The sequence below is a fragment of the Manis javanica genome, chromosome X (assembly GCF_040802235.1).
Source record: "Manis javanica isolate MJ-LG chromosome X, MJ_LKY, whole genome shotgun sequence".
NCBI classification, from domain to species: domain Eukaryota; kingdom Metazoa; phylum Chordata; class Mammalia; order Pholidota; family Manidae; genus Manis; species Manis javanica.
The window spans coordinates 131,756,375-131,771,306 of record NC_133174.1 but is presented as its reverse complement, the minus strand read 5'-3'; positions in this window follow the sequence as shown (position 1 = coordinate 131,771,306).

Here is a 14,932-nt window from a genome sequence, read left to right as displayed (position 1 = left end):
ACTTGGATGAGTGATATGGTAATACTCCGAAGATTAGCTGGTTTCCTCTGCTCCTTACAGTCACCTCAGGATCGTCTGGAACCAGATTCTCTGCCTAGTGTAAAGAATCATGGTTTCCTCCAGATTTCTGTGGCTTCCTTTTACGTGGTTCCCTCTGACTTTGTATACCTTGCAGCTGATTTGGTTCTGCTTCAAGGCCATCACACCAAACTCCTTGCACTGTCATTGATTAGCATTGGGACATCCCAGATGTGGAATTTAGCCCTGTAATTTCCACACAAAGCCTTTGTATGTTGGCAGATTTTCCTAGATGTCTGGGAAGTCATAGGATGTTTATATTGTGACAAAGCAAACAACCTAAAAGGATATATTCAAACATACCTGTTCTTAAACCTCCTTTGGCCACTCTGGTTTGGGGTATAAGTGATTTTTTATTGACTTTTCCTCAAGTCAGTGAAAGGTGACAAGTAGGGGCATTTGGTTTCTTCTCTACCAGATAAATAACAGTTACTCGTCCACACCCATGGTGCAGAGCAGGACAGGCTTCTGCAGCTCCCTACGTGAACACCAGAGTAAGAACTAATGATTGCCTGCAGCAGCTAGCTTTCTGGGAAGGGTGTGATGATGCCCTTTCTCTCTCTCTCACACACTCTTTCTGTCCTTTCTTGTGCCCACTCAGCGAAAGCGAGTCTGTAAGTATAGTGCCTCTTACAAAGAAGGAACTCAAAATTTTCAGTTTTCTTTCTCTTCTCAACCTCCCTTCACTTCCAATCTAGCAGTGTCTCAGTGCCTCCTCTTAAGTTTCCTGCCTCCTCATTCCCAGGCTGACGTGGAGAGAGATTGCCACAGGGTATGATATAGCTGAACTGAATGAAATACAGTTTCCTCTGGTGCTCTCTGCATGTCTAGATTTTGCTCCAACTATCCATCTTCCTTTGTCTATGTGCTTTACAAATAACTTTTGAAGAAATTCAGAACAATTTTCTCTCTTTAGCAATCAACACTATTTGCTCAATGCACTGTTATTAACTACTTTGTGCCCTATGTCATTCTAGATACTAAGAATATGAAGATGAATAAATTGGATCCCTGTCAATGGGGAGCTGGCTCTTGTGAAAGTTTAAGTAAATTCCTTTCCAACACTGCTTTCAGAAACCAGAATTTATTTTTCACAATTGGCATCACCAAAATCTTAGTTTTCTAGCTGCACTTAAAATTTCTTACTCAACAAAATCATATATAACCATGGGAATCTTAATCATGTACTTGAAATTTTCAGAACAATTTTTCTTTCCAAAACAAGACTCTGAGTGTTTCCGCAATGGCAGAGTAATTCAAAATCTAAATTTTAGAGGCCCAGAATTTTAATTATTACAAGCAAAATCTGTGTCTCCCAATATTGTCTTCTTGGTACTTTAGCTTCCAAAATGTTGGCAGTTTAATTATGAACTCAATCAAAATATTAGAGATGTGGTCTTTCATGTGTTAAAAAGTCACTTCAGATTGATAAATTTAAAGGAGCACAGTTCTATAAATCCAAGGAGAAGTTATGAATTACTGCTAACTTAATTTGTAACACATGCATGATGTAACAATACTCTTAATAATAGCTGCCATATTTATGCTATATGCCAAATACCAGCCTGCGTACGCATCATCCCGTTTAATTATCACAGCAAGCCTACAAGACAACCCCGTTTTATAGACTAAATAGCTTTGCGGGAAATTTGTTCAAACAGTGCCATTTTTTACTGAAGAAATTATTTTATTCTGCAGTGTCCCTTACATAATGATGACTATATTATTGATCCTAATCTACTATATTCAAAGTAATGGGAAATTTTATGAGGCAGATAGAAAAATGTATATGTGGATATAAACAGGTTTTATGGTTTTGTTTTGTTCTGTTTTGTTTACTTTCATGGTGAGTGAAATAGCTACCAAAAGAATCTATGGGGTCACTAGCCCTGAAATATCTCAGCCCAAGAAACAAAAGTTTGGAGAGTATTACATTTTTCTTTCAGTGAATTACACAGTTGCGACCAGGTGCTCTAAATATGAGTATTGAAAGCCATCTTCAACAACTGTAAATGTGATCTTAAATACCTGTGATTATTGTTAGTGACAAAGTCACAACTACTCCTATTAATGTTGGCCACCATTCATAATGGAAGGAAAGGCTGCATTTCAGCCTTTAATGAAAATAAATATGGAATTTTTCCTATCGGAGTTTGTAGACACCAGAGAAAGCACACCTACTCTATCAGGAGACATTGTATTGAGGTTCTGTAAAAGCAGATGAGAAAGAAGGCAACTTCAGAACCCACTGAGGGTGGCCTAGAGGCCTCAGGGAAATGCCTCAGAGGAACACAGAGACACATGGCTGCTTGCTGACCTTGAGCTCACCCATTTACAAACATAAGTTCTTCCAAACGTGGGTAACTCTGTGTATTTTTTATATTTAGGGTTATATATGCCTGAGGAGGTATTTGTAGAATTCTTTTATTCTCCCTTTATTTCCAGGATAGTATTATAATACACTTCAACAACTTTTATATGTATTAGTTGATATGTACGTACTTTATATGTGTCTATTCATACTATCAATATGAATTGAGAATGTTAAGCTGAACAGTATAAATGCATTTTCATAAAGTTTGAAATTAGAGAATTTTTTAAAAAGTCCAGCCTTCACATCCAACTTTTGTGTCTAGAAATAGAAGACATAATAAATAATTTAACATTTCATATACCTTCCCTATAAGTTCTAAGTCATGTATTTAACATTCTGAGCAGTAGTGTTACTGGTGAAACTGAAATTTGCAACAGCTTATTTTTGTTTAAGACATGTAATTTCTTCTATGCTTGATAGGTAAACTCGCCACCTGTACATTTTGATGCCTGTGATTTTATTTTTCACTTAACAGCATTTCACAGTGGCATTATTTATATTAGTCGCATTAAAAAAGTTTAAATTGCAGTCCCTTTTTACTCTAAGTTCCCCATCATGCATTTTTTTGTGTGTACACCATATTTCTTACAGCAGTTTATTTCTGATGAAGTCTAAGCTGTGTTCTTTAAATACGGATATGCTTTGTTTGCCTAGTAAATGCTTACACCCAGGACCCTTATAGTTTATTATTCTGCCTGTCTCAGCATGAGGCTTACATCTTGTGGTCTATGAGGGCTGCTGCAGGTCTGTATTTATCTCCCAGGGCTGCCATAATAAGAGGCCACAAACTGGGAAGCTTAAACAACGGGTATTTTCTCTCTCACAGTCCCAGAGGCTACAAGCTTGAAATCAAGGTATTTGCAGTAATACTCTCCCTCTGAAGGCTCTGGGAAAGAATCTTTTCTTGCGTCTTCCTAGTTTTTGGTGGTAATCAGCAGTGCTTGGCATGGCGTCTACATCCACTCCAATCTCTGGCTCAGTTGTAACATGGCCTTCTTCCTGTATCTGCATCCATATATATCTCTTTCCATAAGGACACCAGTCATTGGATTAGGCCTCATCTAAAGCACAATGATCTCATTTTAACTTGATTGCATCTATAAAGACCCTCTTTCTAAATAATGTTACACTCATAGGTACTTAAATATTTCTTGTCAAATGATTTTTAAAAAAATATTTCACACACACACACACACAAAATATTACACTAAGATGAACTTCACGTAACATAAAATTAACCATTTAAAGCAAGCTATTCAGTAATATTTAGTACATTGATGATGTGCAGCCACCTCCTCTATCTAGTTCAAAAACATTTCCGTCACTCCAACAAAAAACCCTTTACCCATTAAGTAGTTTCAATTCTCCCGTCTCCCAGCCCCTGGCAGCCACCAGTCTGCATTCTCTCTCTGTGGATTTATCTATCCTGGATATTTCATATAAACGGAATCAGTTAACATGTGATCTTTTGTATTTGCCTTTTTTCACTTAGCATGAATGTGTTCAAAGTCCATCCGCATTATAGCATGTATCAATGCCTCCTTTATCTGGCTGAATAATATCCATTGTATGTGTTTCCCATGTTCTGTTTATCCATTCTTCTGTTAGTGAACATTTGAGCTGTTTTCACCTCTTGGCTATTATGAATAGGGCTGTTCACATAATATAAACATGTGTGTACATGTACAAGTTTGAGTTCCTGTTTTCAATTCTTTTGAGTGAGCTTCAGGGTTATACAGTATATTCTAGTTTAAGTTTTTGAGGAACTGTCAAATTGTTTTCCACATATAGAGGGCATGTCAAAGTGTGGGCAAAGGGTCTGTTTGTTTCTACGCAGAAGATCAAGGCCTAGCTTGGATACCCAGAAAATGAACTAAGATACGATATGAGGAGGAGCTTCCGGCAGCACTCTCTGGAGGACTCGTGCCGGGGGATGATCATCAAAAAGCCTCCACAGGGATCCGGACGATGCTGCGGTTGTGGCTGCATCCAGCCCACCGTCTCCTGGACTTGCCATAAGAAGGAGGAGGGAGATGTCTAGGCTGGCATGTGCATACAGTGAGACAACGAATTTGACTGGATCTGTACTGTTGGAACTCAACCAGGGGTTGGGAGGGGTGCAAGTTGTAGCACCCCAAAATCTCATGACTATAGACTATCTATGGTTAAAAGAACATATGGGATGTGAACAGATCCCAGAAATGGGCTGCTTTAAATTGTCTGATGGTTCAAGTACAGTTGGAAAATATCCATCATATCATAGATAAATTTTCACAAATGCCTAGGGTGCCTAAATGGTTTTCTTGGCTTCACTGGAGATGGCTGGTAATTATAGATTTGCTTTGTTTATGTCACCGTATTCCTATTATGTTAATATGTGTGTGCAAATTAGTTAGTAGTTTAAAACCTATACATACTTAAGGTACTATACAAGAAGATATGTCAAAGAAATAATCAATCCTCCCAAGTTTCCTTCATATGCTACATCTATAGCTTTTCTTCTTCCTTCCTAATTACAAACCTTAAATAGAATTCGTGCCTCATATCGAATTTACCGAGTATCATAATTCCTCCAGGTGGTAAAGATACCTCGAGACAAGTGCTGGGCATAGAAGCCACAGGGCATAAATCTGCAAAGAAGTAAAAAGCTAACCTTTGCAAACAATATGGCTTCTCTCTCACTTACCAACGTTACATTTCCCTGTATGGCCCCGGAAGATGACTGGTTAGCCAGAGACGGGTAAGATTCCTCAAGGGAGGAACAACCTAAGACAGGCACAGTCGCAGGGGGGCCATCAGGTGAGAATTTGGGGATCAACAGAGGTGAGGCTCAGAACCTCACCCCCCCTGCTTTGAGAGAAATCTTCTGCATCCGTGGATGTCTTGCTGCCCTTGTCTAGCCTGGATTAATACTTAGTCCATAGGCACACACCTGATCATCTGATCATCTACATTTGCCTTCTTACAGCACTAAACTATGTTTTCTACCTTTATCTTGCATCTACCTACCACTTCAGCATTTTATTAAAAATAAAAATAATAATAATAATAGGAGAAATGTGGGATCAACATATAAATCAAGTACAAAAATCAAATGAATATTCATATTTGACCTGATGGTTTATAGGTCATATTGCATGATCAAAACCGAAAGTTTCTGTGATGAATGCCCTTGTACTGTTCACCATGTAAGAATTTATTCACTCTGTAAGAATTCGTTCACCATGTAAGAACTTGTTCGTTATGCTTCAGAAGATTGGAGACTGACGAGAATTAGGCTTGAGATGGATTAATGATTGTACATTGAGCATTGACCCCCCTATACTGAATTTTATTGTTGTTAACAACCATTTGATCAATAAATATGAGAGATGCCCTCTCAAAAAAAAAAAAAAAAAAAAAATTGTTTTCCACAGTTGCTGAACCATTTTGTATTCCCACCAGGAATGAACTAGGGTTCCAATTTCTCCACATCCTTGTCAACAATTATTATCTTCCATTTTTTTATTAGAGCCATCCCAGTGAGTGTGAAATGGTATTTCATTGTTTTGATTTACATTTCCCTAATGGCTAATGATGCTGAACATCTTTTCATTTATCTCTTGACAATTCTATAGATAAATGTTTATTTAGATCTTTTGTCCATTTAAAAATTTTGGTTGTCGTTTTGTTGTTAAGCTGTAAGAATTCTTTGTATGTTATGGATACTAGAACCTTATCAGATATACGATTTGCAAATATTTTCTCTCATTCTGTGGGCAGGCTGTATTTTCACCTTTTTGATAATGTCCTTTGATGCACAAAAATTTTTCATTTTGATGCACATCCAATTAATTTTTTCTTGTATTACTCATGATCTTTGTGTCATTTCTAAGATCCATTGCCAAATTTATGGCTGTGAAGATTTACCGCTATGTTTTCTTCTAAGAACATATCTTTTTAGAGAGGCACAATTCAACCCAAAAGGAACCCCAACATTATGACCACATTTGAGCCTGTGAGAAGGGGAAAAAATAAAAAGGGAGGGCATGTTCCATGCCTTGAAGTGCGTAATCTAGAATGAAACATAACACTTCTGCTCATGTCCCATTGGCCAGTACTTTATCTTAGTTTTATAGTTATATGCAGCTGTAAGAGAGGTCAGCAAGGTACAGTTTAGCTTTATGGCCATATACTCAATTAAAACTTGTATTATTACATAAGAAGGAAAGAATAGGAAGTCATGGAAAACTAGCAATCTCTGCCACAGTTAAGTAAATATTTTGGGTTATACTTTTTTAATCTATCATTTTGTACACCTTGCTCTTTTGTCAGATGAATGTTGCTCTGGAGAATTTTGGGGTCTGTTGGATCCCCCTCTGACACCTTACTTTCTCTAAGGGATGACGAAAGAATGATCTTTGATCCTTGAAATTTAAATAACACAGCCAGAAAAATCAAATGTTCATCTCTTTGCATCCATTTTTTTAAGTGCATCATGCCATTTGATCTACAGAATCTGCTTTATTAATATGTCTTTGATTACATTTCTATTTCCAGTTGGAAATTCTACTTCAAGATATTAGTTTAGTTTTCATCTGTCACTGCTCATCTACTTGCTATGTCTATACTGTATATTAGTTCAATAATGATGTCTTCATTCTCAATCATTTCTTTGGCTTTGTACCAATCTTTTTTTTATTGAGGTGTAGTTGATATACAATCTTATATTGGTTTCAAGTATACAACACAGTGGTTTAGCAGTTACCTACCTTATTAAATCCTCACCCCCACTAGTGCGGTTACTATCTGTCAACACAGAATGATGTTAAAGAATCATTGACTGTATTCTCCATGCTGTACTATTATTCCTGTAACCAATTTATATTATGATTGATAATTTTTGTGCCCCTTTATCCCCCTTCCCCCCCACCCACTACCCCCAACCCCTCCTCCATGGTAACTGCCAGTCACTTCTCAGTGTCTATGAGTCTGTTGCTATTTTTTTGTACCATTTCTTTAAATTTTAAGTTTCATTCTGATCTTTTATCATTTCATTTTGAGCTCTTATTAGGTTACATCCTGTTTAATCGATATACTGATAAACAGTTTCTGGATAGATTGTTATTTTTATTTCCTTTCGGACAAAATTCTCATTTGTTTTGCTTGTGTTTTTTTCATTCTTCCTCCCCCATCTTCCATAGAATCTTTATATAGATGCCTTAACACTTTGTTTTAATCTCAATTATACTAAAAATGGGCATCTTTAACCAATCCATTTATTTCTGTTGATATATTTTGAATGAATTTTTCTTGAATCCCCTTCCGTCTTGTTGGGAAGTGTTTACCCTCCTAGAAAGGCACAGTTTGAGAGCTGAGTGAGCATATGGCAAAAGGAAGGCATCAGCTGGGTCTTCAAGTACAATTGGTGCCAGGCTTGGACTTCGACGCATCTTCTAAGATCTTATGAAACATCCTGTAACTTCTCCTGTGCCTTTCCCATGAGAGAGAACTTAACATGTGAGATAGCTCACCATGTCCATTGTGGAGCATCACGCCTTAGCTTGTGTCATAGTCAGCCAGGCTTATTTTCCCCTTTTCTGTTGTTCTCTCAGGGAATTTTCCCACCATCCCAAGCAGATGAGTGAAAGGCGAAGTAGAAGGCAGACTTGGGTTAAGGATTCAGTGTGCTCGGAGGTGGGATGTTAAGTATTTTCAGATGTCACTTCTCCCATTTCCTACTCCCTCACGTCTTAATTATTTTAGTCTTGGTCTTCTACTTGACTAAATTTCTGTATATTGCTGGTGATAATTAGCTCTGAGTTTTTATGATCTTTCTGCTTTTCCTCTTCCACTCTCCTCTCAGCAGGGAATTGAGAATCATAACAAATTCTAGCAGTTTTCCAAGACTGGTTAGAGCAGGAGGGGTTCAGGGTTGGGCTTTTTAAGCAATAGAACTACCTGCATCTTGGACCAGGTTTGCCTTTGAATTCTCCCATTCAGCCACACTCTGAATTGGGGGTAGGTTGTGAAACTTCTCAGGATTATGTTTACTCACCTCTCTCTGGAATGTTTCTGTGGAGGGTGAATTTGAGCTGTGTGGACCTTCTCTAAGCTAAGTGGAGCAGATTCTTGAAAAATGTTTGTATTTTCTTTTGACTTGTCATCATCCCCTTCCTTTGTTTGGTTACACCTTAGTCATGATGGTCAGATTATAAAGTGATTTCTAGAGCTTTGAAATAGCATCTACACTTTTGTAACCATATCTTCAGTCTTCTCTTAAAAGTTTAAAGGACTTTGTGAAAGACAAAAAAAGGATGCATTCTTATTTCACCTATCAGATAAGAAAGATTAAAGAAGGAAAGGAATACTGAGTGCCAGCTAGGATATGAGAAAAATAAAGAAACACTCATGCAGCGCCAATGAGAATGCAAATTAATACAAAAAGAAAGTAAAGTTGGCAACACATACCAAGAAACTTTTAAAATGTGCATACTCTGAGTTAAACATTTCACTTCTGAGTTAAACATTTCACTTTTAGATATTTATCTTAAGGGGATAATTGAGCATGTGTGCAAGAAATAAGTGTGTAAGAATGGTATTGTATTTCATACGAAAGAATTTGAAACTAATAATCAGGGTGGGTTAAAGACATTTTGATACACATCTATTATGTGATTTTATGCAACATCAAACAAGATGATGTGGACACTAACATTATTAGCTATTTATTGAGAATCTGCTATACGATTTACATGTATTATTTCAGTAATTTAATGAGCTTTGTGAGTAGGTGATGTTATCAACCCCAGTTTATAAATGAGGATACAGAGGATTAGAGATATTTACTTCCCCAGAGTCTTGCAGAGAGTTGACAAAAACAAGATTTGAGTAAAGCCTACCTTAAATCCTGTTCTTTGTTCTTAAAACAAAAACCTTCATTGAGGTATAACTGTAATACAATAAACCACATGTATCACAATTGTATAATTTGTAAGTTATGACATATAAAAAACATATAAAACTATATCCACAATCAAGCGACTGAACATATCCGTCACCTACAAGCTTCCTCATGTCCCTTTGTAATCTCTCTTTCCTGTGTCCCCTCTTCCTCATATCTCCACTGAATTTCTTTTGCCCCTTGTCAGAAATTATTTGGCCATATATGTGTGGGTCTATTTCTGGAATCTGTACTCTGTACCACAGTACTATACGTCTTGAATACCTTTCCTTTATAATAAAATCTGAAATAAGGTAATGGCAGTCTTTCCCCTTTATCCTCTTTTTCAGAGTTGTTTTGGCTCTTCTAGGTCCTTTACATTTCCGTATAAATTATAGAATCAGCATGTTAATTTGTACAATGAAGCCTGCTCAGATTTGGGATGTCATTGCACTGAGTCTATAGGTCAGTTTGAGGGAGAATTAGTACGTCAGCAATATTGAACCATTCCAGCCATCTTTATGATGTAACTCTCCATTTATTTACTTCTTTAATAAATCCCAGCAATTCAGTTCAGTATACAGGGTTTCACATCTTGGTCAGCTTTATTCTTAGGCATTGTCAGAAATTTAATGCTAGGTAAGTGATATTATATCATTATATTTGGTTTCTAATCTTCACTGATATATACAAATATACCTGAGTTTTACATATTCACATTTTATTCTGAAACCTTGCTGAACTCACTTATTCTGATAGCTTTTTGGTGAGTCCATTGAATTTTCTACATAGATGATCGTGTTGCCTCTGCATAAAGATAGTAATTTCTTCTTTTCTAAAATGAATATCCTTTATTTCTTTTGCTTGCCTTTTTGCACTGGTTAGACTTGCCAGTACAATGTTGAATGGAAGTGGAAAGAGTGAAAATCTTTGTCTTGTTACTAATATTAGAAGGAAATAATTTAGTCTTTCTCTTTTAATTATAATTTTAGTTAACAAGTTTTTTATACATGCCTTTTATCAGGTAGAGAAAGTTACCCTCTAAGTTTGTTGAGTGCTATCATGAAGGATTACTGGATTTGGCCACATGCATTTTTTTCATTTAGTAAGTTTATGATTGAACATATAATTGTGTTTTAAAATGTTATTAATATGTATTACATAGATGATATTTGAATGTTTAACCAAGCTTGCATTCCTTGGGGAAACCTGAACTGGTCATGGTGTATTTTCCATTTTATATATTGGTTCACTCTGTATTATTCTAGATGGCTTCACTTGTTATGTGCTCAAACACACAAACTTTTCTTACTGCCATGTTTAAGCTGCCATTAATCCCATCCAGTGAATTTATCATCTCAGATACTGCAGTTTTCTTCTCTTAAAAGTTCTGCATGACCCTTTTATGTCTTCCATGGTTGTACTTTACATTTTAAGCATATAGAATATGGTTATAGTAACTGTTTAAATGTCCTTGGCTATTAAATCAAATATCTGTGTCAGAGTGAATCATTGTCCATATCTTAGAGTTGTTTTAATCTGAATTTATCTTTACTGAGGTTAAATAGCATTTCAGATTGTTAAGGGTCAGTTCTGTATCTTTCTTGTAAATTTTTTGTCCATGTCTTTTGCCCATTTTTCTCTCCTATTTGGGATCCTTTGTCCTATCATTTAAAAATCTTTCCATATTAGTGATATTAGCCTTTATCTGTGATGTATATTCCAAATATTTTTTTCAATTTTGCTAGTTTTCTCTAAGTTTGAGTTTCTAATATGTTTTGTTATGCCTGTTTTGAGAGAAATCTTCTGCATCCGTGGATGTTTTGTTGCCCTTGTCTAGCTTGGATTAATACTTAGTCTACAGTCACAGACCTGATCATCAACATTTTCCCTCTTACAGCAGTAAATTATATTTTCTACCTTTAAAAATATTTTAAATAGCATATTGTACCAATGCACTTTGGGTAAATAAGCAACCTGTAACTCCTAGGAAGTGATCGGTATATAGGAAACTCAGGAGAGAACCACTCAGGCAAAAGGGCATGTGTTAGGGTGAAGACCTAACCTGGCTGGACCTGCTATTACAATGAGGGACATGTGGCCTATAGGATATTCCCACAGCTGTTTCCTCTGGGACTACCATCCTGAAGGAAACATCCTTTACCTAGTGAGCTACATGGACAGGACAGGATTTATTCCCCAAAAATGTGTCTTCCTTGAAGCTGGAAGCTAGCTATATAGCTGTTCATATATATGACTTCCCCTAGTGTCCCTCATCACAGGAGTCAGATAAACTCCATTTCTCCAGGAAGCCACAAGAGAAGGAAGGGAGGTAGTATATGTATAGTCCCAGAAGTAAAATAAGGTGAGAACTATGGCTGAGGACACATTGAGTCAGGGGAGAGGGTAAGAGGTAGAAAGTCACTTTTGGATACATCTTTAAGGGGTGCTAAACAAGCCCCACCTTCATCCAACCAGAGTATCTTGGCCTCTCACACACTTCAGCCTCCCTAGCCACCAACACTAGCATCACAATGAGTGGTGCTTGGTGATGCCTAAGCCACCCAGGGTTCCCAGTGGCTGGAGTAGTGACTTGATGACCAAACAATAGGTTAGGGTGTGGCTCCTCTTTGACTTGGGGGATGGGGCATATATATAGGGAGGGTTGCAGCTCTGGGTTAGACAGTGGTTGGCCTCAAAATGAGTGAGGTGCTTTACAAACCAGAGGAGACTTGCAGAGATATTGAACAACCAGCCTCTTGTGTGGGACAACCAGCCACACATGGGGAGCAACCATCCACAAGCGAGAGGCAACCAGCCTCTAGCACAGAACAACCAAATGCTAGTGTGAAACAAGCAGCCATGGGAGAGGAACAACTGACCACAGGTGGGGAAAATCCAACCATGACTGAGGAACAACCAGCTCCTAGTGCCGAACAAGCCCCTAATGTGGAACAACCAATCACAAGTGATGAACAATTAGCCCCTTACATAGAACAGCCAATTACAAGTGGACAACAGCTTACCACAAACGGAGAACAGCTGATCTCAAGTGAGGGACAGATGACCACATGTGGGGAACAGCCAACCTCAAGTGAGGAAGAGCTGACCACAGGGGAGGAAGATCCTACCTCAAGCCGCAAACAGTTGACCTCAAGTGGGGAACAGCTGACCGCCAGTGAGGAAGAGCCATCCTCAAGAGGGGATGGCTGACCTCCAACAGGGAACAGCCAGTATCACATGAGGAACAGCCAACCACAAGTGGGGAACAGCTGACCACAAACAAAGATCAAGCAACCGCAAGCGTTGAACAACAATTCACAACAGCTCCAGAAGAGGAAAAGAGGATGACCCACTGTCACTGCAAGTTTGGAGACAGTGCCAAGGTCAGATGACCTTACCCATGCTCCTCTTCCTCCCCATTGACGTCCCAACCAACACCCCTACCCTGTCCTTGTCCAGCATAAACCCCCTCCACAACCTGCACCCCTTCTGTGAAGCCCCCTTCCTCACCAGCCTCCCTCCTCTTTCCCCAAACTAATGCCCTCTGTGCTCACTTTGGCTTGCGGGTGCTTTTTATTTCCTTCAGATCATCAAGTGAATCATCAGGTTCACCAAAATATTTTCACAGGGGCTGCTTACTACCTTGACAAAAAAAAAAAACTCTCAAGAATACATCTAAGTGCAATTATTTAAATACCTATATCCAAAACTTAAACAACAGACTTTCAAGAAACAGTGTTAATTTTGAAAAGGAGAAAGTGCAAGTCAAGTAGTATAAATAATAACAAAGCCCCTGACAGTCTAGGGACCACAGATATATTATTATGAAAAGATGGCCCTGCCTATCATCTCCAAGCCTTTGACTCAGGATTACTGGAGAAACTGTAGCTGCTTTGAAACTTTGCAAATCCCCGTTTCTCCAAGTTTGACATTGTAGACTATTACACATTTGCATTTTGTGCAAATTAGCTTATCAAAGAATCGAGTGTATTAGGGATGTAGGAAACCTCAGAAGTCATCTAATTCACCACCCTGTTAACAGATAAGGAAGCTGAAGCCCTAGGAAAGGAGAGAACCTACCCAGGGCACACCAGGAATTTAGAATTAGGTCTCCAGAATAAGTATGTCTGTAGCACAGGACTCCTCATAGAAATAACCAGATAATTACGAATATAGTTCACTTTTTAAAATATATTATTTTTCAGTTATAAAATTAATATATCCTTAATGAAGAAGGTTCAGAAGTCATAAAAATAAATACAGTAAGATAATCTGTAATTTAATGACCTAAAACCATCCTCTATTAATGTTCTGGTCTTTGCAGACATTTTACAAACTATATAAACACACAGAGTACTTTTACTTTGAGAGGAAATTGCCTCATGATATATACATACACTTTAGTAACCTGCTTTTTTACATTTCAGTATATCATAAGCACATTTCCATATATGCATTACATCATCATTTATAATGGCTTTACAGTATTCCATAGAAAGGAGCTACTGTGGTCTAAACAATCTTCCATTTAAGAGGTATATTAGATAGGATGTGTTTTTTACTCTATCAGAAACAGCATTAGGGTAAATGGCATTTTTCATACATCTATGTACAATTATATAGTTAGAAGGTGACTTTTTCCTTAGGATAAATTCCTAGAAGTGGAATTTGTGGGTCAAAGGGCCTCAGTTAAAGGCTTTGGAATCAGACTGTCCTTCAGATATGTTATACCCAATTCAGATATGTTATATCAATTTCTGCTCCAAGGAAAAGTGCATGAGTAACCATCTATTTCCCCATACCCTTCTCAACCGTGAGCATTGTTTTTTGAAACTCCCGCAATTTCATAGGAAAAAACTTTCATAGACACTTCCATAAACATTTCTTTGATTACCTATTGTAGTTCCTCTTTTTTGGCCTTTGCCCATTTTTCTATATCACATTTATCTTTTTCTTGTCTAATATTGATCACATGCTTACTATGTACCAAACAATGGGCAAAACCCTTTTTATTGAACTTAAACCTTGCAGAAACAGCAGGGGTAAGCAGGCCCTGCTAGTACACACAGTTTTATAGACAACAAATATGAGGTTGTGCAATTTGTCCCAGTTCAGGGAGTTGGGAAGTGGCAGACACATGGCGCTAATCCGTGTCTGTTTGTCTGGGAGGCCCTGGCCCTGACTCCTCTAACCACCTCCTTTACACAAACATTTGGAATTATTTCGTAGCCACAGCTTTTCCTTTCCGGTTTCTGGTTCAGGTGTTATGCTTAGAAAAGCCGTTCTTTGCTGTGAAGCAGGAAAGAAAGAACACCATCTGTTGAGAGTGAAAGGTCAGGTAATAAAGTAAGAGCTTGGAGGGAAGTGGACACAATTTGAAGTGGGTTGTGGAAGCCCGGTCATTTAGGCTGTGCTTCACAGCTGCCAGTCCTGGTCTGAACAGTCCCATTTATATTTGCTGCTGATGAGTGTCCCAGCTCCACTGAATCACTCCTGGCTTCTTTTATTGGCGTTTAGACATGCTCAAGTATCTCTCATCTTTAAAAAAAAATCGC